The following is a 20291-nucleotide window of genomic DNA, read 5'->3' on the forward strand; positions in this document are numbered from 1 at the left end:
TCAGGGGGAGGGTGGGTGCATTGGGATGGGGGGACTGGGGAGTCTGGCTCAGGGGGAGGGTGGGTGCATTGGGATGGGGGGACTGGGGAGTCTGGCTCAGGGGGAGGGTGGGTGCATTGGGATGGGGGGACTGGGGAGTCTGGCTCAGGGGGAGGGTGGGTGCATTGGGATGGGGGGACTGGGGAGTCTGGCTCAGGGGGAGGGTGGGTGCATTAGGATGGGGGACTGGGGAGTCTGGCTCAGGGGGAGGGTGGGTGCATTGGGATGGGGGACTGGGGAGTCTGGCTCAGGGAAAGGGTGGGTGCATTGGGATGGGGGACTGGGGGCCTGGCTCAGGGGGAGGGTGGGTGCATTGGGATGGGGGGACTGGGGAGTCTGGCTCAGGGGAAGGGTGGGTGCATTGGGATGGGGGACTGGGGGCCTGGCTCAGGGGGAGGGTGGGTGCATTGGGATGGGGGGACTGGGGAGTCTGGCACAGGGGGAGGGTGGGTGCATTGGGATGGGGGGACTGGGGAGTCTGGCTCAGGGGGAGGGTGGGTGCATTGGGATGGGGGACTGGGGAGTCTGGCTCAGGGGGAGGGTGGGTGCATTGGGATGGGGGGACTGGGGAGTCTGGCTCAGGGGGAGGGTGGGTGCATTGGGATGGGGGGACTGGGGAGTCTGGCACAGGGGGAGGGTGGGTGCATTGGGATGGGGGGACTGGGGAGTCTGGCACAGGGGGAGGGTGGGTGCATTGGGATGGGGGGACTGGGGAGTCTGGCTCAGGGGGAGGGTGGGTGCATTGGGATGGGGGACTGGGGAGTCTGGCTCAGGAGGAGGGTGGGTGCATTGGGATGGGGGACTGGGGAGTCTGGCTCAGGGGAAGGGTGGGTGCATTGGGATGGGGGACTGGGGAGTCTGGCTCAGGGGGAGGGTGGGTGCATTGGGATGGGGGGACTGGGGAGTCTGGCTCAGGGGGAGGGTGGGTGCATTGGGATGGGGGGACTGGGGAGTCTGGCTCAGGGGGAGGGTGGGTGCATTGGGATGGGGACTGGGGAGTCTGGCTCAGGGGGAGGGTGGGTGCATTGGGATGGGGGACTGGGGAGTCTGGCTCAGGGTGAGACATGGATGCATTGGGATGGGGGGACTGGGGAGTCTGGCTCAGGGGGAGGGTGGGTGCATTGGGATGGGGGGACTGGGGAGTCTGGCTCAGGGGGAGGGTGGGTGCATTGGGATGGGGGACTGGGGAGTCTGGCTCAGGAGGAGGGTGGGTGCATTGGGATGGGGGACTGGGGAGTCTGGCTCAGGGGGAAGGGTGGGTGCATTGGGATGGGGGACTGGGGAGTCTGGCTCAGGGGGAGGGTGGGTGCATTGGGATGGGGGACTGGGGAGTCTGGCTCAGGGGGAGGGTGGGTGCATTGGGATGGGGGGACTGGGGAGTCTGGCTCAGGGGGAGGGTGGGTGCATTGGGATGGGGGACTGGGGAGTCTGGCTCAGGGGGAGGGTGGGTGCATTGGGATGGGGGACTGGGGAGTCTGGCTCAGGGGGAGGGTGGGTGCATTGGGATGGGGGGACTGGGGAGTCTGGCTCAGGGGGAGGGTGGGTGCATTGGGATGGGGGACTGGGGAGTCTGGCTCAGGGGGAGGGTGGGTGCATTGGGATGTGGGACTGGGGAGTCTGGCTCAGGGTGAGGCATGGGTGCATTGGGATGGGGGGACTGGGGAGTCTGGCTCAGGAGGAGGGTGGGTGCATTGGGATGGGGGGACTGGGGAGTCTGGCTCAGGAGGAGGGTGGGTGCATTGGGATGGGGGACTGGGGAGTCTGGCTCAGGGGGAGGGTGGGTGCATTGGGATGGGGGACTGGGGAGTCTGGCTCAGGGGGAGGGTGGGTGCATTGGGATGGGGGACTGGGGAGTCTGGCGCAGGGGGAGGGTGGGTGCATTGGGATGGGGGACTGGGGAGACTGGCTCAGGGGGAGGGTGGGTGCATTGGGATGGGGGACTGGGGAGTCTGGCTCAGGGGGAGGGTGGGTGCATTGGGATGGGGGACTGGGGAGTCTGGCGCAGGGGGAGGGTGGGTGCATTGGGATGGGGGACTGGGGAGTCTGGCGCAGGGGGAGGGTGGGTGCATTGGGATGGGGGACTGGGGAGTCTGGCTCAGGGGGAGGGTGGGTGCATTGGGATGGGGGGACTGGGGAGTCTGGCACAGGGGGAGGGTGGGTGCATTGGGATGGTGGACTGGGGAGTCTGGCTCAGGGGGAGGGTGGGTGCATTGGGATGGGGGACTGGGGAGTCTGGCTCAGGGGGAGGGTGGGTGCATTGGGATGGGGGACTGGGGAGACTGGCACAGGGTGAGGGTGGGTGCATTGGGATGGGGGACTGGGGAGTCTGGCTCAGGGTGAGGGTGGGTGCATTGGGATGGGGGACTGGGGAGTCTGGCTCAGGGTGAGACATGGATGCATTGGGATGGGGGGACTGGGGAGTCTGGCTCAGGGGGAGGGTGGGTGCATTGGGATGGGGGACTGGGGAGTCTGGCTCAGGGGGAGGGTGGGTGCATTGGGATGGGGACTGGGGAGTCTGGCTCAGGGGGAGGGTGGGTGCATTGGGATGGGGGACTGGGGAGTCTGGCTCAGGGGGAGGGGTGGGTGCATTGGGATGGGGGGACTGGGGAGTCTGGCACAGGGGGAAGGGTGGGTGCATTGGGATGGGGGACTGGGGAGTCTGGCTCAGGGTGAGACATGGATGCATTGGGATGGGGGGACTGGGGAGTCTGGCTCAGGGGGAGGGTGGGTGCATTGGGATGGGGACTGGGGAGTCTGGCTCAGGGGGAGGGTGGGTGCATTGGGATGGGGGACTGGGGAGTCTGGCTCAGGGGGAGGGTGGGTGCATTGGGATGGGGGACTGGGGAGTCTGGCTCAGGGGGAGGGTGGGTGCATTGGGATGGGGGGACTGGGGAGACTGGCACAGGGTGAGGGTGGGTGCATTGGGATGGGGGACTGGGGAGTCTGGCTCAGGGTGAGGGTGGGTGCATTGGGATGGGGGACTGGGGAGTCTGGCTCAGGGTGAGACATGGATGCATTGGGATGGGGGGACTGGGGAGTCTGGCTCAGGGGGAGGGTGGGTGCATTGGGATGGGGGACTGGGGAGTCTGGCTCAGGGGGAGGGTGGGTGCATTGGGATGGGGACTGGGGAGTCTGGCTCAGGGGGAGGGTGGGTGCATTGGGATGGGGGACTGGGGAGTCTGGCTCAGGGGGAGGGGTGGGTGCATTGGGATGGGGACTGGGGAGTCTGGCTCAGGGGGAGGGTGGGTGCATTGGGATGGGGGGACTGGGGAGTCTGGCTCAGGGGGAGGGTGGGTGCATTGGGATGGGGACTGGGGAGTCTGGCTCAGGGGGAGGGTGGGTGCATTGGGATGGGGGACTGGGGAGTCTGGCTCAGGGGGAGGGTGGGTGCATTGGGATGGGGGACTGGGGAGTCTGGCGCAGGGGGAGGGTGGGTGCATTGGGATGGGGGACTGGGGAGTCTGGCGCAGGGGGAGGGTGGGTGCATTGGGATGGGGGACTGGGGAGTCTGGCTCAGGGGGAGGGTGGGTGCATTGGGATGGGGGGACTGGGGAGACTGGCACAGGGTGAGGGTGGGTGCATTGGGATGGGGGACTGGGGAGTCTGGCTCAGGGTGAGGGTGGGTGCATTGGGATGGGGGACTGGGGAGTCTGGCTCAGGGTGAGACATGGATGCATTGGGATGGGGGGACTGGGGAGTCTGGCTCAGGGGGAGGGTGGGTGCATTGGGATGGGGGACTGGGGAGTCTGGCTCAGGGGGAGGGTGGGTGCATTGGGATGGGGACTGGGGAGTCTGGCTCAGGGGGAGGGTGGGTGCATTGGGATGGGGGACTGGGGAGTCTGGCTCAGGGGGAGGGGTGGGTGCATTGGGATGGGGGACTGGGGAGTCTGGCTCAGGGGGAGGGTGGGTGCATTGGGATGGGGGGACTGGGGAGTCTGGCACAGGGGGAAGGGTGGGTGCATTGGGATGGGGGACTGGGGAGTCTGGCTCAGGGTGAGACATGGATGCATTGGGATGGGGGGACTGGGGAGTCTGGCTCAGGGGGAGGGTGGGTGCATTGGGATGGGGACTGGGGAGTCTGGCTCAGGGGGAGGGTGGGTGCATTGGGATGGGGGACTGGGGAGTCTGGCTCAGGGGGAGGGTGGGTGCATTGGGTTTGTGTGTGGCCCCAAACTGGAGGAAGCAGTGTAAGATGTGGTACAAGCTCTCCCCCCGTCCAGGATCAGGCTCAGCGCCCTCTTTTTTTGCTCATCAACTTTAGTCTCCCCCTTTTTTTCCCTCAACAGAATTTGTTCCCATTTTTGGGGGTGGGTGGGTTCAGTATTTTTTGTTAAACCATCTGGCAAGCCCATCTCCTGCAGCCCCAGGTGTTCTGTACTGTAAGGCAGTGAGGAGCTGCAGAACCGTGCCAGGGGGCTGCAGCACAGAGCATGGCATGGCATGGGGGTGCACACAGGGTGATTCCCTTTGGAGGGGGCACATGCAGAAGGCCTCCATATGCCACTTCCCGTCTCTCTAGGGCACTCTGTATGGCCACAGGGAAAGCATTCCCTTCACACTGCCTCTGTGCCCCAGAGAGGGTCTCTGGGCTGGCACCGACAGAGAGCAGGTCGGGGTGGGGTGGGATCCACAGGGGTGTGACTCTATGTGCTGGTGGCCTGGGAAGACGTGGCTTCTGCTGCACTACAGGCTCTGGGAGCTGCCTGACAGCCCCACACAATGGGCTGGGTTTTAGGGAAGGCGGGGTTCACCCGCCCAGCCCCCCACTTCCCTGGCATAAAGGCGGATTGCTTGCACTCTGAATTTCTTACAGTGCTGTGTTTCGTGTATTATCGTGGCAGCGCTGGAGGCCCACCCGCCCGGCGCCCCTCGCACTGCATGTCAATGCTCAGCACCCAGCCTAGCAAAGCCCCCACGACAGCCAGGACTTCTAGATGATGCTGAAACCGTTAATGCTGGTGTTCTAAGAAGCTCCCTGAGGATGTGGAGGGGCAACTGCCCCACACTGGCTGGAAGGGGTTAAAACAGTCAGGAGGAACCCTGCGCAGAGCCCTGGCCAGTCAGGATGTAGCTTGCTGGGGCTACATAAAAGGAGTTGCTCAGCAGCGAATGGACAGCTAGGGCCCGATCAGGGAGGCTGCAGGACTGGTTCCCAGAGAAGGCACCTTTGGGAGAGCAGTGCTGGGCAGGCTCCAGCCTGATTCCTGCTAGGCTGTGGCCTTGCCACAAGGGCCAGGAGGGCGTAGGGGTCCAGGGAAGAGGTGGCAGTAAAGGGGAGTAGAGGGGACAGGACAAGGCTGCTGCCAGAGGGTTCCTGGTCTGAGACCCAGGTGGGCCTGGGTCCCCCTTCTCCTTTGCTCCACACCTTGTCACCAAGGCATGGCTGATACCTTGGAGCAAGCCCAGTCTGTAAGGGGCTAGACTTTGGGGCTGCAGTGGCGGGTGAAATGGAGAAGTGCTGATACCTCCTGGAAGGAGGCGTGGCCCATACAGACTGGCGTGCCCTTGAGACAGAGGGGCTAGGCTTGGAGGTCACAGTGGCAACAGAGATGCAGGACTGTCTCTAAGCCCCCAGAAGGAGGACGAGCGAGCACTTCAGTGGGCACTGCCAGAGGGCCGTGTCCCGAAGAAAACGTGGCTCTGGAATGTGAGTGTGGGCCGCAGATGGGGAGAGACGCCGACAGAGCGAATTCCCAGGGCTGTAGTGGGAGGCGTTGCAGTGCTGAGTCGACCCTGTGATTGGGGTAAGGACAGTGTCTGTACAATACTGAAGACAACAGGGCCTAGAGGGGCTACTCTAGAATAATCACGTCCCTTTCACCCCAATTTAAGAGAATGGTGGGTTGTTTGGTACCACAGGAGCGTGCGGTTCTCCCACTAGGCCAGAGACAGCCCCCTCTACATGAGGGCATCCCGAATGGACACATGGCAAATGTGGGCAGTAATTCCACAACATCCTTGTTATATATCTAGGTTGCAACATTTCCTGCCACACTTGCATCTTGTCTGTGCCAGATGCACAGCTCTATCCTGGGATTTAAAACAATCTGCTGAACTAATCATAAAAGGGAGGGGAGGCAAAGAAAAGGGGGGGGGAGGGAGGGGAGAAATGTGACCACAATGAGCTTATCTTGGTTTGGGTACCAGAGACTGACTGGAGAACACATCTCGAGCATTTCTACAAAGATGGGGGGTTCCTCTTGTAATGGGCCTACACAGACCGTGTGAAATGAAGGCTGTTGGGTTTTATTTGAGGCAACATCTGCGTCCCGCCATCACTGCATGGCTTAGGAATATTCATTTTAACTGGCATTTTATCTAGGCTTATCCTGTCGAGCTGCTTGAGGGACTTTTAGATTGGAAGATTAAGCAAATGTGAAGATTTGAACAGAGCGCCCCCCAGCGCAGTGCAGCGGTGACGGGGCAGCGGTGAACACGTGTCACTCAGAAGGCAGGAGTAGTCTAGGAACAGATGCTGCTGTTTTCTCTGGGGGTCCAGAAGGGAAGACCCTGCCTGATCCAGAGCCCATAAAGCCAGTGAGTCTTCCCATAACTGTCAATGGGCCCATGTTCCCACCCTCCAGTGAGTGCTGCAATCCGTATCATCACACAGCTGCTGCTGACCACGTGACAGCACAGACAATTACTGTACAATGTTTACTGAGCTGCCCCACGTCCTGGCTTTGAGTATGAGAGCAGCCCTTGCACATGCAGACTCTCTGCTTTTCCTTCCACCAGAGGCACCATAACACTGCACCCCTGACCACGAGAGAAGCCAAACAGCCGGGGGTCTGTCATCAGTATCCCAGACACCCGTCTGAGGCACAGGTTCCCTGCCTGTTTGCCCTGGCTGGTCATTTCCAGCAGCCAGTACGGTACAACTCAACCATGCCAGAGGAGCTGTACTGGGCTGTGCTTTTGGGGAGGGGGGAACCAAGCCCCTGCCTGTTCCTCATCTCCCTGCCCACTCCTACCTGCTTTGGAGGCACACGGAGCCCCAGCTCCCTTTACCAGCTCTGCATGCCCAGCCCATGCAGGGAAGACGGGGGACTCATCGTTCTTCTCGTCTCCCTGTCCCCCTTATCTCTGCTTCTTTCGTCCCTTCCTTTGCTCGGCGGGTTGACCCCAAAGCTCAGCCCAATTCAGTACATGTTACTGGAGGGCTCAGTGCCACGTCCCAAAGCTCAGCCCAATTCAGTACATGTTACTGGAGGGCTCAGTGCCACGTCCCAAAGCTCAGCCCAATTCAGTACATGTTACTGGAGGGCTCAGTGCCACGTCCCAAAGCTCAGCCCAATTCAGTACATGTTACTGGAGGGCTCAGTGCCACGTCCCAAAGCTCAGCCCAATTCAGTACATGTTACTGGAGGGCTCAGTGCCACGTCCCAAAGCTCAGCCCAATTCAGTACATGTTACTGGAGGGCTCAGTGCCACGTCCCAAAGCTCAGCCCAATTCAGTACATGTTACTGGAGGGCTCAGTGCCACGTCCCAAAGCTCAGCCCAATTCAGTACATGTTACTGGAGGGCTCAGTGCCACGTCCCAAAGCTCAGCCCAATTCAGTACATGTTACTGGAGGGCTCAGTGCCACGTCCCAAAGCTCAGCCCAATTCAGTACATGTTACTGGAGGGCTCAGTGCTATGTCCCAAAGCTCAGCCCAATTCAGTACATGTTACTGGAGGGCTCAGTGCCACGTCCCAAAGCTCAGCCCAATTCAGTACATGTTACTGGAGGGCTCAGTGCCACGTCCCAAAGCTCAGCCCAATTCAGTACATGTTACTGGAGGGCTCAGTGCCACGTCCCAAAGCTCAGCCCAATTCAGTACATGTTACTGGAGGGCTCAGTGCCACGTCTCAGACCCGGCTCTGTCCAGACCCTCAAAGAGTTTTAGGCCCCCAATTCTCGCTGAAATCAACGAGCACGAGACATGGAAATACCTGTGAGGCCCGAGTTCCGCTGCTTTATTTCAGCCGCTCACTCAGGCACAGGGGCCTCTACCACTCTGAGCTGCAGCCACGGCTTCAGGTCTCGGCTTGGGACAGGCTGGATCATGGGCCAAGGCTTTCAGACGTGACTGGTGAGGGGGGTGGTCCCTCTGACACACCGCAGAGCAGACTAACTTTCAGAGAGAAGCTGTTCAGCCATTTCTCAAAGTCTGGTCCCTCACCTCAATCCAATGTGGGCTTCTAGAACTGGCGGCTCCCCCAACCACCAGCCCCTCCCAAAAGTCTTGCCATGATCTCCCCATTTTCTCACCCAGACTTTGGTGATACTCTGCGGAGCACAGACTGAAAAAGCAGAGTAGGCACTCCTAGGTGACACAAGATGGCGATGTTCCTTTATTTTGATCACCGCAGCTCCAGAAAGCCTGGGGTTGCTGAAGAAACAGTGTCTAGTGCCCCAAGCGCACACACCTGACAATGGTGATTTTTGTAGTTTGGTGCCTTTGTGTTAACCCTTCAGTGCTTAACACTTGGCAGCTAGCTCCGGGGGCGAGGCCTGGGCATGCAGACGGAAACATCAAAGAGCTAATTAAGGAGCTGAAGATGAGATTTGCATAAAAGCCAAATGCCGAGATCAATGGGTGTAAAGTGCCTAAGTCTCTGTGGCTGTTGCCCACTGTGACTTAGGAGCCCACACCCCTTGACTTTCAGCGGCGCTATGTAACACTGTATCCCATTGGCATCCAATGGCACATGTGCGCCTCGTGGAATGAGGAGTAACGGTAGTTCGGAATAGGAAGCCTAGTTCGACTACCTAGTTCGAGCCCCGTGTAGCTGCGCGGCTACACGGGGTTCGAACCAGCGGGGTTTTAAAAATGGCGGCTCCCCGCTTATGCAAATGAAGCCCGGGAAATTCAAATCCCGGGCTTCATTTGCAAGTGCGGTATGCCTACATTACCCTCCTATTCGAACTAGCGGGGTAGTGTAGACAGACCCTCGGACCCTGCCATGTCCCCTTTCCCCAGCCATGTGGCTTGGGAAAAGCACCTACAGGGAGGAGCCAGCCAGCAGCTGGAGCAGCAAAAGCAGCACCCCAGACAGAGATGTCAACCCCACCCTCGACAGTCACTCCCAGCTGCCCTTCAGACCCGCCACCACCTCCTCCTGCCTGCTCAGGCTCCTCCCTTTGCACCCGCTCTCTCTGCACTGGTCTCGTGCTAGCTGCGCCAACAGAACGTGCTGTCACCGCACTCACCCCTCGCTCTGCAAGTGCCTTCTGACCCCGCCTGGCCTGGCTGTGTCGGCTGTAAGCACTTCGGGCCAGGCCTGTCTCATTCTCTTTGTCCAGCATCCAGCGCAAGGGGCCGTGCTCCTGGTTGGCCAGGAGGTATTACTGTAACCCCATGATTCATAACGTACGGCACCTTCTTGCCCTGCCTGGAGACCTACCTAGCCCTGGTGTCATCAGAGCGCCTGCGGGCCATAGCCCCAGCCCCAGCCTGGCAGATCACAGGGCATGCTATCTGTGCCCCCACCCATCCTTGGCACCCCCCCCCCCCACAAAGTTGGGACCAGCACAAAGGTGATTTAACATGGCACAGAGTCTACCCTGTGAAGTAAAATGGTGTCTACTCTCCGCCGCCGCCTGCCTACCCGCCCGCGTTGGATTGGTTGCCCCACACTGGCACCTAAGGAGTTAAAACCACTCTGGGAGAGGGCTAGGACTGGGGGCTTGAGGTAGCCAATCAGGGCCTGACTGGGCCTTATAAGGAGGGCTCCAGGAGAGGAGGAGGCCAGTCTCACTCCAGCTCTGCTAGCAGGGTTGCCTTGGGCAAAGCAGTGCTGGGAAAGGCAGGGTGAACCAGGGGAGCTCAGACCTGAATAACAACAGGGGCCCAGGGAGGTCTTAGGGCTGCAGAGGGGCAGCCAGGGCAGGAATAGGCAGCAAGGCAACCCCCCCTTTGCCAGTGATGAAGCGGCAGGTTCAGACTAAGCTTGTCCCTGAGGGAAGGGTCTAGTGGGTCACTGAGGCAAGTGGCGGCTTAGGGGCAAAGGGGTTGCCTGGGAGAGGAGGACCCCAGAGTGTGGCCCAGGGAAAGGGGTGTCATGCTCTAGGATGGATGTGGGACCTGATGCAACATGGTGGAGAACAGGGAAAAGACAGTAACAGTGGTTAAGAACCAGCTGGAAGAGGGCACTGTGGAGCTGGAAGAGCTAGTTCCCGGACGGATCAGCAGGAAGCGCTGTGTTGCTGAGTCGCACCCTCCTTCCACAAACACACAAAGCCCCACAGCTAGGGGGCTAAGCAGGCTGAGAAGTGCATGGCCCAGAATCTGCTCTCGGTGCTTCTCCTGGGATGTCAGAGCCACGCGCTGCCGAGGCTCAGAGTGAAGCCGCAGTCTGTCCCCCGGTGCTGGAATTCTCTTGCTGGGGTCTTGTCCCATGCCACCATGGTGCCTTGCCTTTGTCCTAACCTCAGGCAAGTCTCTTCTGTGGCTTGGCAGGAACAAGAGGGTATAAATAGCCTGTGAGTCAGCCTATATTTGTCTGCTTTGCTTACATTCCTTCCTGCTTCCCCTCTGGGGACTTGTCGCTGGAAGAAAACAAGCTGCTGCCTAGATCAGTCTCAACGCCCTGAATTCTTTTGCATGTGGACAGCAAGCTGGAGCTGCGCTTTGCCACGAAGGGGCCAGGACCTCTGCTGGCTTACGTTGGCACAGCTCCATTGTCACCACGAGAGCTACATCCTGGCCCAGAGAGCCGCTGCTTTGCTTCCTAGAACCCTTGCCCAGGAGAGATTTACCACTAGAGTCCAACATGGCTCCAGCGTTCTTTGATTCTCTTTCAGTTTCACATAACAGCCCTTGACTTCATTTCCCTTCCTCCTCCTCGTGGTGCTTCTCTCCTGCACGTGGGCTTAACGACCTCGTGTAACTAGAGCAGCACGGTTACATCTTTAAACACTTCACAAGCAGGAAGCAGTCACCCTTCCCAGCGCTCCTGGGAGGCCCCAGAAGCTTTCCTGGTCACTAGCTCACCCTGGCTGTTACAGGGCTGTTGTGCTCCGTTGCGTCGCTCTCTGGAGGTCTCCATGCTCCGCTCCTCAGCATTCCAGCTCTGGGAGGGAGGGTGAGGAACAGAGACCGAGTGCGAAACAGCAGATTCATGGTGCTCTGAAAGTGCTGGGAGGGAGGGGGGAGCAGGTAGAGCAGGGTTCCAGTGCCGCAGTGCGAGAGGTACACAGGAGAGGGGACAGACGGGGTGTGCGCCTGCATGCAGCCCACTCAGATGCCCGCTCACTAATCGTGGTTGTCCATCTCTGGTCTATACTGCAGTTTTATAGCCCCGCAAGCTAGCTGCAGGTCTTTTCTCACAGGGCAGACATCCCTTCTGAGGCGCCGACTGAGTGGCAGGTCACTCTGGCGCCTAGCTCCCTAGCAGGGTGTTGGCTCTGCACAGATTACTGGGCCTGCCATTTTAGTAGCTTGACTCTAGCTTCTGTCTTCTGTCTGCAGCAGCAAGAGCTGTGTCTGCTCCCTGTACCGTGGCAAACCTGGCACTGCACATGAAGTGGTGTGGCTAGCTCCTAAAGAAACCTTTTCTGCCTCACAGGCACAGAACAATGTGGCCAAAGGTGAGCCCTTGGGATAGGGGATAACGAAGAGAAAAAGGGGAAGCTCCTGCGGTGACATGGAGGATTCCCCCTGGGATTGGGGCAGGGCCCTACTCATGCTGATGGGACGCCACTGAGTTCAGGAACAAGTGTACGGACTGGTGCCGAGGACAGTGAGAAGCGAATCGGGTCTGGACACGTCAATGGATTGCACCAGCATTACCTGAAAGCAGCATGTGAACCAGCTGTTTGTAATGGTGAACAGAGGGCACTTGGAAGGCAGCTGGTGGCCCTGAGTACCTAGCCTGTCAGTTTTGCTTGTGGTTACTAAGGACCATGGTCAGCACATCATGAGAAACTGTCAAGTTAGCTACCGCTTTCTGTAGCTGCTTGTGATGCTCCAGTCTGGGGAAAGCAGTTGTAGCAGGGAGACAAAGTGCCAGCAGAACTTGCTACAGAGCTCGCAGTTGAAGCTAAGCGAAGCTCTGAGTTTGTACTTGGCTGGGGACTGCGTGAGCATTTGGATTCAGATTGCATCGATTTGCAAAACTCCTCCCCACATGGTGCTTGCCTTGAGAACAGCTGTGTTCATCGGAAATAAACCCAGGCCGAAGAGAGGCCAGGATAAGCCGATAGCAAACTGCAAACTCCATTTTTAACATGTCCCAACTTGCTTGAGGGCAGCCTAGTGACTTGCATTCCAGAGTGTCAACACAGCCAGGGGGAGGGTGTCATTCCCGGCAGGGGGCAGGGAGGAAGAGGCACAGGCTAGCTGCCAGAGTACACTTCCCCAGCCCAGGGTATGTCCTCAGGCTGACAGTTCACACACTTGCCACACAGCTATTGCCAGGAGCTTGCCCCCAGTTGGGAACCATGCCTCCCTGCTGCAGAGAACCCACAGACAGCTGCCTGGGCCTGGAGAGGGTCTTGTCACCTCTTCAAATGGTCGTCACTGGGGAGCCATCCAGACTGCAGTTGGATTCGCCCCTACCCTTCTGAACAACGGTCCCTCCGCAAGGGAGGGGACTGTGTGGCTGGATCGGCTTGTTTCCTAGTGGCAGAAAGCAGCGGATTATGACGGGCTTTAGGGCTGCCCATGGCCCCCTGTAAGCAGGAGGAGGATGGAGCAGCTGGGATTCTGCTGAAAGGCTGACAGAAAGGGGATGGGGGAGGTGGTTCCACTAATGTCCACTTTCCAGTCAGGCACACTGATGCCACATGTGCTGAAGTCACAAGACAAAATGCCACAGGGAGGGGAGGTCTGGCGGGCGCCTCCTGGCGCAGCTAGGCCGGGCACAGCAGCTCTCCCCTGGCTCATGCTGCTCACCTCCCTGCGTAACTCAGCCCTCCAGCAGGTTACGATTTAACTCCATTCCTCAATCTCGGGTAACGCAGCGTCCAGCACCGAACAGCCCCAGTCCTGACATCCGGCCATGGCATTCTGGGCCCTGGGTCCTTACAGCCCTTCTCTCCGGGCTTTTCAGCTCTCCTGAAACTCCCCTTCTTGGGGGAGCCTCTCCGCCTTCCAAGGGGGATCCTGGGCCCTCACATTACACTAGGTTCCAGGTCAAGGACCTGAGTACCATCAGCCAAAGTCTGCTGCCTCCCTGGATTCTTCCTCCAAAGCTCACCCCTCCCCTCTGCTCAGGTCTCCTGGGAGCAGGCTCCCTGCAGCATTTCCTCTGCCGGCAAGTGCTGCCCTGCTGAGCTCTTCCAAAATCACCTGCTGCTCTTGGGTTCAATCCCCCTCCCCCATTGAGCCAGTTCTCCCCCCAGCTAGGAGTCTCCAAACAAGCCTTCTGCCAATGGGGTTTTTAGCTCTGCTAGGTCCTGCCCAGCAAGAAACTGCAGCGCTCCCATCCTGCTCATAAAGCCCCTTTCCAGTCCAGATGTCCTGTCTTTATAGCACCACCCAGCTGCCGCTCATCCTTCCCTGAGCCTGGCTCACCGGCCAGATGCAGTCGGGGGTTAATGGCCTCTCCCGCTGTCTTACCCCTTCCCCAGCCAGGATGGGGAATAGGTCCCCTCACACCACGTTTGCATTTAACCGGGCTAGGCTCTTCCCAGCACTGGCTGGGCCAGCTCCGGGCAGCCCTGCTCACAGCAGACGGATCCTTGCTCCATGAAGAGTGCCACGGCTGTGCCTGGAGCAGCGTGAGGAAGGGCAGCAGAGCCTGGCCTTTCAGCAGAGCATGAAAGCAGGGGGGTTTCAGCGCAGTTTCACACAGCCCCGCGTGGGATCTCACAGCGCAATTATGGACACTGTAGTGCAAGTGCACTACAGCTCCCACTCCATGCCTGTCTGCTTTAGACCCTTCCCGCCTTGTTCCTGCTCCTTTCCACAAAGGCCCAGCTCCTCCCAGGTACCTTGCAGCAGAGCTCTGCTCAGCCATAAGGCCTAGTGGTCTGGGCTTCTGACTCCAGCCTCTCTGGTAATTCTGAAGGAGGTTAGCTGAACTGGCCTCTTTGATGGTAACCGCAGCCCTGCACTCTGCGGGGACAGGGCAAAGCTCTGGGGTGGGTCTGGGAACCCAGGTCCTCCCTCTCTACTGCGTCTACATGCAGGTCCTGAAAGTGCAGCGGTGTACACCAGCCTTTGTTTGCTCCCACTTCCTACCATTTCTGCATGGTCCCAGAGGACTGAGTCTTCAATTCCAAACCCCCACAGTCTGGGGCCAATAGCGGAGGCCTTTTGGAGCCCTTTCCCATGGTTCTCCCTCCTTCTTGGGGAGTCTCTGGCAGGACTTTCAGCTAGGTCCCCTCAGGAGCGGCTTTCTTGTCCTGCCTGAGGCTGCTGATTCCCCCTTTATCCTGCTCTCCCAGAAGTATGGTCCCTGCTTGCCCGTGCCTAAGGGCAGAGGGCTCCTGTCTCACCCTCCCACTGCCTTTTGACGTAGTGTAGAGCTGTAAACCCTGTCACAGACACTTACTGATTTCAGTGGAGTGAGGAGCCTAAATACTTTTGAGGGTCTGAACCAAAGCCCTTGCTGAAGATGTGTGTTGTTTGTGCGTCCGTTCCATTCTCTCCTGCTGGACCGCTCACCACAGGACAGAAAACTTGGAAAATGAAGTTGTCAGACAAATTTGGTACCATTTGTTGATGAGATTACACTTTTGTCAACACAGGTACCTATCCTGATGTAATAGGGCAGACCCATAGCAGGTGTATGTTGTTGCTACTCCAGTTACACTAGCTGAGGGGCTCCCGATTACACTTCAACTTCGTAAAGCACTTGACTTAGTGCTTCATTACATTCGGATTCAAAATGGCACTACTGGAAATCAATGCAGCGCTGACCAACTCGATTAGTAGATGGCTAACAATCTGTAAAAGGAACTGCAAGTGCAGAATCACTGTCTGAGACATTCCATAGATACGGTCTAAACTGAAGAGCTTTGCTGTCTCCTTAACTCTCTTGTTTCAGAACAGCCCACACCCAAGTGATTACATTACTGCCCTCCCAGGCATCCGTGAATAAATACAGAGTGGCACCCACATGCTCCCAGCTATAGCTTTGCATCCCGAGAAATGTGTGTCTGGTACTGTCCAGCACTCTACTGAACAATGCAAGTTCATAGATTGTCTGAAAGTCCAACATAGGGCAGTGTTTATGTACCAGCCTTTGATAGCTTAAGTAGAGAACATAAGAATGGCCATACTGGGTCAGACCAAAGGTCTATCCAGCCCAGTATCCTGTCTGCCCACAGTGGCCAATGTCAGATGGCCCAGATGACCTGTTACTGAACAGGTAACGATCAAGCGATCTCTCTCCTGCCATCCATCTCTACCCTCTGACAAACAGAAGCTAAGGGAACCATTCCTTACCCATCCTGGCTAATAGCCATTAATGGACTTAATCTCCATGAATTTATCTAGTTTGCTTTTAAACCCTGTTACAGTCCTAGCCTTCACAACCTCCTCAGGCAAGGAGTTCCACAGATGGACTGTGCTGCGTGAAGAAGAACTTCCTTTTATTTGTTTTAAACCTGCTGCCCATTAATTTCATTTGGTGGCCTCTAGTTCTTATATTATGGGAACAAGTAAATAACTTTTCCTTATTCCCTGTCTCCACACCACTCATGATTTTATAGACCTCTATCATATCCCCCTTAGTCTCCTCTTTTCCAAGCTGAAAAGTCCTAGTCTCTTTAATCTCTCCTCATATGGGACCCATTCCAAACCCCTCCTCATTTTATCAGAGGGGTAGCCGTGTTAGTCTGAATCTGCAAAAGCGGCGAGGAGTCCTGTGGCACCTTATAGACTAACTGAAGTGTAGGAGCATAAGCTTTCGTGGGCAAAGACCCACTTCGTCAGATGCATGTAGTGGAAATTTCCAGAGGCAGGTAGAAATATGCAGGTCAGGATCCACCTCGTCATCTCCAGCCTGATCCTGGCCTGCATATTTATACCTGCCTCTGGAAATTTCCACTACATGCATCTGACGAAGTGGATCTTTGCCCACGAAAGCTTATGCTCCTACACTTTAGTTAGTCTATAAGGTGCCACAGGACTCCTCGCTGCTCTCATCATTTTAGTTGCCTTTCTCTGAACTTTTTCTAATGCCAATATATCTTTTTTGAGATGAGATCACATCTGTACGCAATATTCAAGATGTGGGCATACCATGGATTTATATAAGGGCAATAAGATATTCTCCGTCTTATTCTCTATCCCTTTCTTAATGATTCCTAACATCCTGTTTGCTTTTTTGACTGCCACTGCACACTGTGTGGACGTCTTCAGAGAACTATCCACGATGACTCCATGATCTCTTTCCCAATTAGTTGTAGCTAAATTAGCCCCCATCATATGGTATGTATAGTTGGGGTTATTTTTTCCAATGTGCATAACTTTACATTTATCCACATTAAATTTCATTTGCCATTTTGTTGCCCAATCACTTAGGTTTATGAGATCTTTTTGAAGTTCTTCACAGTCTGCTTTGATCTTAACTACCCTGAGCAGTTTAGTATCATCTGCAAACTTTGCCAGCTCACTGTTTACCCCTTTCTCCATATCATTTATGAATAAGTTGAATAGGATAGGTCCTAGGACTGATCCTTGGGGAACACCACTAGTTACCCCTCTCTATTCCGAAAATTTACCATTTATTCCTACCCTTTGTTTCCTGTCTTTTAACCAGTTCTCAATCCATGTAAGGATCTTCCCTCTTATCCCATGATAACTTAACTTATGTAAAAGCCTTTGGTGAGGGACCTTGTCAAAGGCTTTGTGGAAATCTAAGTACACTATATCTACTGGATCCCCCTAGTCCACGTTTGTTAACCCTTTCAGAGAACTCTAATAGATTAGTAAGACATGATTTGCCTTTACAGAAACCAGGTTTCCCAAAAACTTCAATCAAACACACTGGTTTAGATAAACAATAAAACAGGTCAGAATTGGCTAATAAAGAAATAAGAAGACAAAACTGCAATCTAATTCCTAAACTTTAGAACAAATAGTTCTAAAAGCAAAACAGGTTGTCTCACCATTAGCTGCAATACATTTCACAGGCTGTATCTTCTTCCAGCCGGGGATCAGTCCTTACTTCTGTGGTCTTTAGGTGTTCACTGATGTCACGAAGAGCAAAATGGCTTTCTCCATGCATTGTAACCTCACACCCACTGTACATCCAAGGTTGTGCTATGTGGAGAAAAATGGCATTCTCTGTAGACTAGGGATTGTTATGTGGCCCCATCTTCTGATGGTGTGCACACACAGTTAGGGGTCACCACCCACAGGTTGGGAACCACTGACTTGGGGTCATGGTAGAAACCAGCTGAACATGATCTCACAGTGTGAAGTAGGGGCTAACATTTCTAATGCTACCCTTGGATGCATAGGTAGGGGAATCCAGAGTAGAAGTAAGGAGGCATTATTACCACTGTATAGTGCCGTAGTAAGATCATAGCCATACTTTCAAAAGAGTGTTAACAATTTGAAAGGATTCAGAAAAATGCTGAAAGATTGAGTACGGGTCTGGAAAATCTGCCTTACTGTGAGAGGCTAAAGTAGCTCACTCATTTTCAGTTAAGAGTTGACTATCTATGACTGCCTACATGGTGTGAAGATTTCTGTCAGTAAAGAGCTGTTAAATTTAGCAAAGACTTTTATAAAAAGATCCAGTGGCTAGAAGCTGAAGCTAGACAAATTCAGATGGAAAATAAAGCACAATTTATTTACAATATAGATAACTAACCACTGGAACAAGTTTCCTAGAGATCTGGAGGATCCCCCATCACTTGAGGTCTTTAAATCATGGCTGGATGCGTTCTAAATTATATGCTGTAGCTCAACTAGAAGCTATGGTCTCGCTGCAAGAACCAAGTTCTGTAGCCTGTGTTAAGAAGAAGGTGAGACTAGATGTCCACATAGTAGTCCCATGTGGCCGGAAATCTATCTTGATGAAAATCTATGAACCTTTAGTAAAAAATGGAATAATCAGAAAAGTGAGTTTTGACTATAGGTGTGGAGGTAAAACAGCAAGCATGTGATCAGAATGGAATAAAAGATCTCAAGTCTTTCTGGATTAAGGAAAACAAACTCAATGTGTGTCTTGGAAAATATGGGAAACCAATGCTAAATGAAAATATTAAAATTATGGTACAGAAAATCAGATGCTTTGATGTCCTAGCTTTTTTCATTGAACTCTGGATCTCCAAAGCTTTGAATCTGAAGATAAGTTTTCTTAAACAGAAAAGCATTACCAATCAGGGTTGCCAGGCGTCCGGTATTGACCTGGACAGTCTGGTATTTTCACCTTCTGTCTGGTTAAAAAAAAAATTCAGAAAAAAACGGTATTTTCTGATTTTTGTCCGGTATTTTCTGATTTTTTTTCCCTGCCAGGAGGCGAAAATACCGGACACCTGGCAACCTTACACATACTCAGCAACCAGGCCCAACCTCCGGTGCCCCCCCCAGGATCTCCTGCTTACCTGGTTCTGCAGGAAAGCTGTCTTTTGGCTTGATCAGGAAAACAAGATGGCCACCGGCAAAAAGCTTCAAAGGCTTTTCTTAAAGGGGCCATGCTGTTTTATTTTTAATTTTTAATTTTTTTTGGCTTAACTCTCGGGGTACTTTTTTTTGTCTCAACAACTTTGGTCTCCCCTCCTTTTTTCTCCTCAACAGATTTTTCCCCCCTATTTGGAGGGGAGGGGGTGTTTGGTATTTTTAGTTAAACCATCTGGCAACCCTATTACCAATCCACAAGGAAAACAATTTTATCAAACCTAGAGCTTGTCTGAAAATGGAGTCTTTTTCCATGGAAAATTTTGTGGCATTTTTGGTTGAAAGTATTTCAGATGAAAATCAAAATGAGTTGAAAACAGTGCCATGATACCTCATGGGAGTTGTAGTTTGTGAGTCCCATAATTCCATTCTCTTCTACAGACTGGGTTTCTGATGTTTCCTATGATGTACCAAAGTCTTTGCTCTGGAAGAAGGGAGGTGGTACATCATGGACATCCCTGACCATGGTGCATAATGGGAGCTACAGTTTGGCCAAGAAACCCATCTCATAAAGCAACTGAACTACAACTGTTGAGGCACTGTGACAGCATATCCACCCAATCATACTCGGCTCTCAGCCAACATTTTCAGTTTTCAAATGTTTGGGGTTTCTTCTACAAAAAAAAAAAAAAAGTTTTCCATGGAAAGCAGACACTTCTACAGAAAATGTTGTTTAGTTGGAAACTGATTTTTCATTGAAAATTGTTTTGGCAGAAAAGGTCTGACCAACCCTAACTGAACCTCTTAATTTATGAACAATGACACATTCTTATATACCAGTAGGTGGCACTCATTCTGTTAATTATCTACATTCACACAGTGTTCCTGTCACACCACACTGGTGGAAAGTGCCTTCACACCACACTGCTGGGAAAGGGAATAACTTAGTAACTAATCCCAAAAATATTAATATTTGACTGATGGGGATAGAGAATTATGTTAGTAGTGCAGAAACAGGCTTTCTTTTAAATGTGTGTGTGTGTGTGTGTGTAAACACACACACATATATATATAAGTAAAGGTGTATGAATATTCAGGTGTCAGCCCTGTCATACAGGCGAAGTTTCCTAATGTATCAGGAATTCAAAAGTTTTGATGTTATAGCTACTTTGCAGGACCTGAAGAAAAGCCAGGTCAAACATCAAGCTAAAATGTAGTTATTTGGGAGCATTTCTAGAATGGGAAAACTTAAATAAAATTATATTTGTTGTTATTGCTACCAGAGGAAGTCTGGATTTGAATCTGGAAGGAGAGGACTAGAGCCTGTTACTCTGAGAAGTGAAATGAGCCCTTTTTGACAGCTAATATTCTATTAGAGAACAGAATTTAATTTTGAGTATCACTCCAATGCATGTGCATTGCTTATTGATACACATGAACCTTGCAGACAATACTGCCCTGTCAGGACAAATGTGTGCTTAAATGTTACTCATAAGTTATTGCTTCTTAATGTATGATGTATTGCTAGGGTGAGTAAAAGGACTGTTCTTTTCAAGTATAGTAACAAAACTGTTTCTTGCTGAATATATTGGACAAACTCTTAGCAGATTATTTTAATTTTTGACCAGATGGTAGTGAAAAAAATTCACAGACATGATCAAATTTGTTAGTCTCCCCCCCGCAATGTCTTCTGCACCGTGCTTTATGAACAGGTCAGTGTTGAGTGGTGGGATTATGACATCAG

General features: G+C 54.1%; 1 long non-coding RNA gene across 1 annotated transcript in view; it reads right to left on the reverse strand.

The window, feature by feature from the left end:
• The window catches only part of LOC142828096 (uncharacterized), a 60371-nt gene extending 41198 nt beyond the window's left edge, over positions 1-19173 (reverse strand). Inside the window, exons 1-2 of the long non-coding RNA XR_012903082.1 lie at positions 18939-19173; positions 17089-17242 (exon numbers count right to left, since the gene is read on the reverse strand). This is a non-coding gene — a long non-coding RNA (uncharacterized LOC142828096). The remainder of the gene's footprint in view (positions 1-17088; positions 17243-18938) is intronic.
• Between the last annotated feature and the right edge of the window lie 1118 nt (positions 19174-20291).

Source organism: Pelodiscus sinensis, chromosome 3 (genome assembly GCF_049634645.1).
Source record: "Pelodiscus sinensis isolate JC-2024 chromosome 3, ASM4963464v1, whole genome shotgun sequence".
Lineage (NCBI taxonomy): Eukaryota > Metazoa > Chordata > Testudines > Trionychidae > Pelodiscus > Pelodiscus sinensis.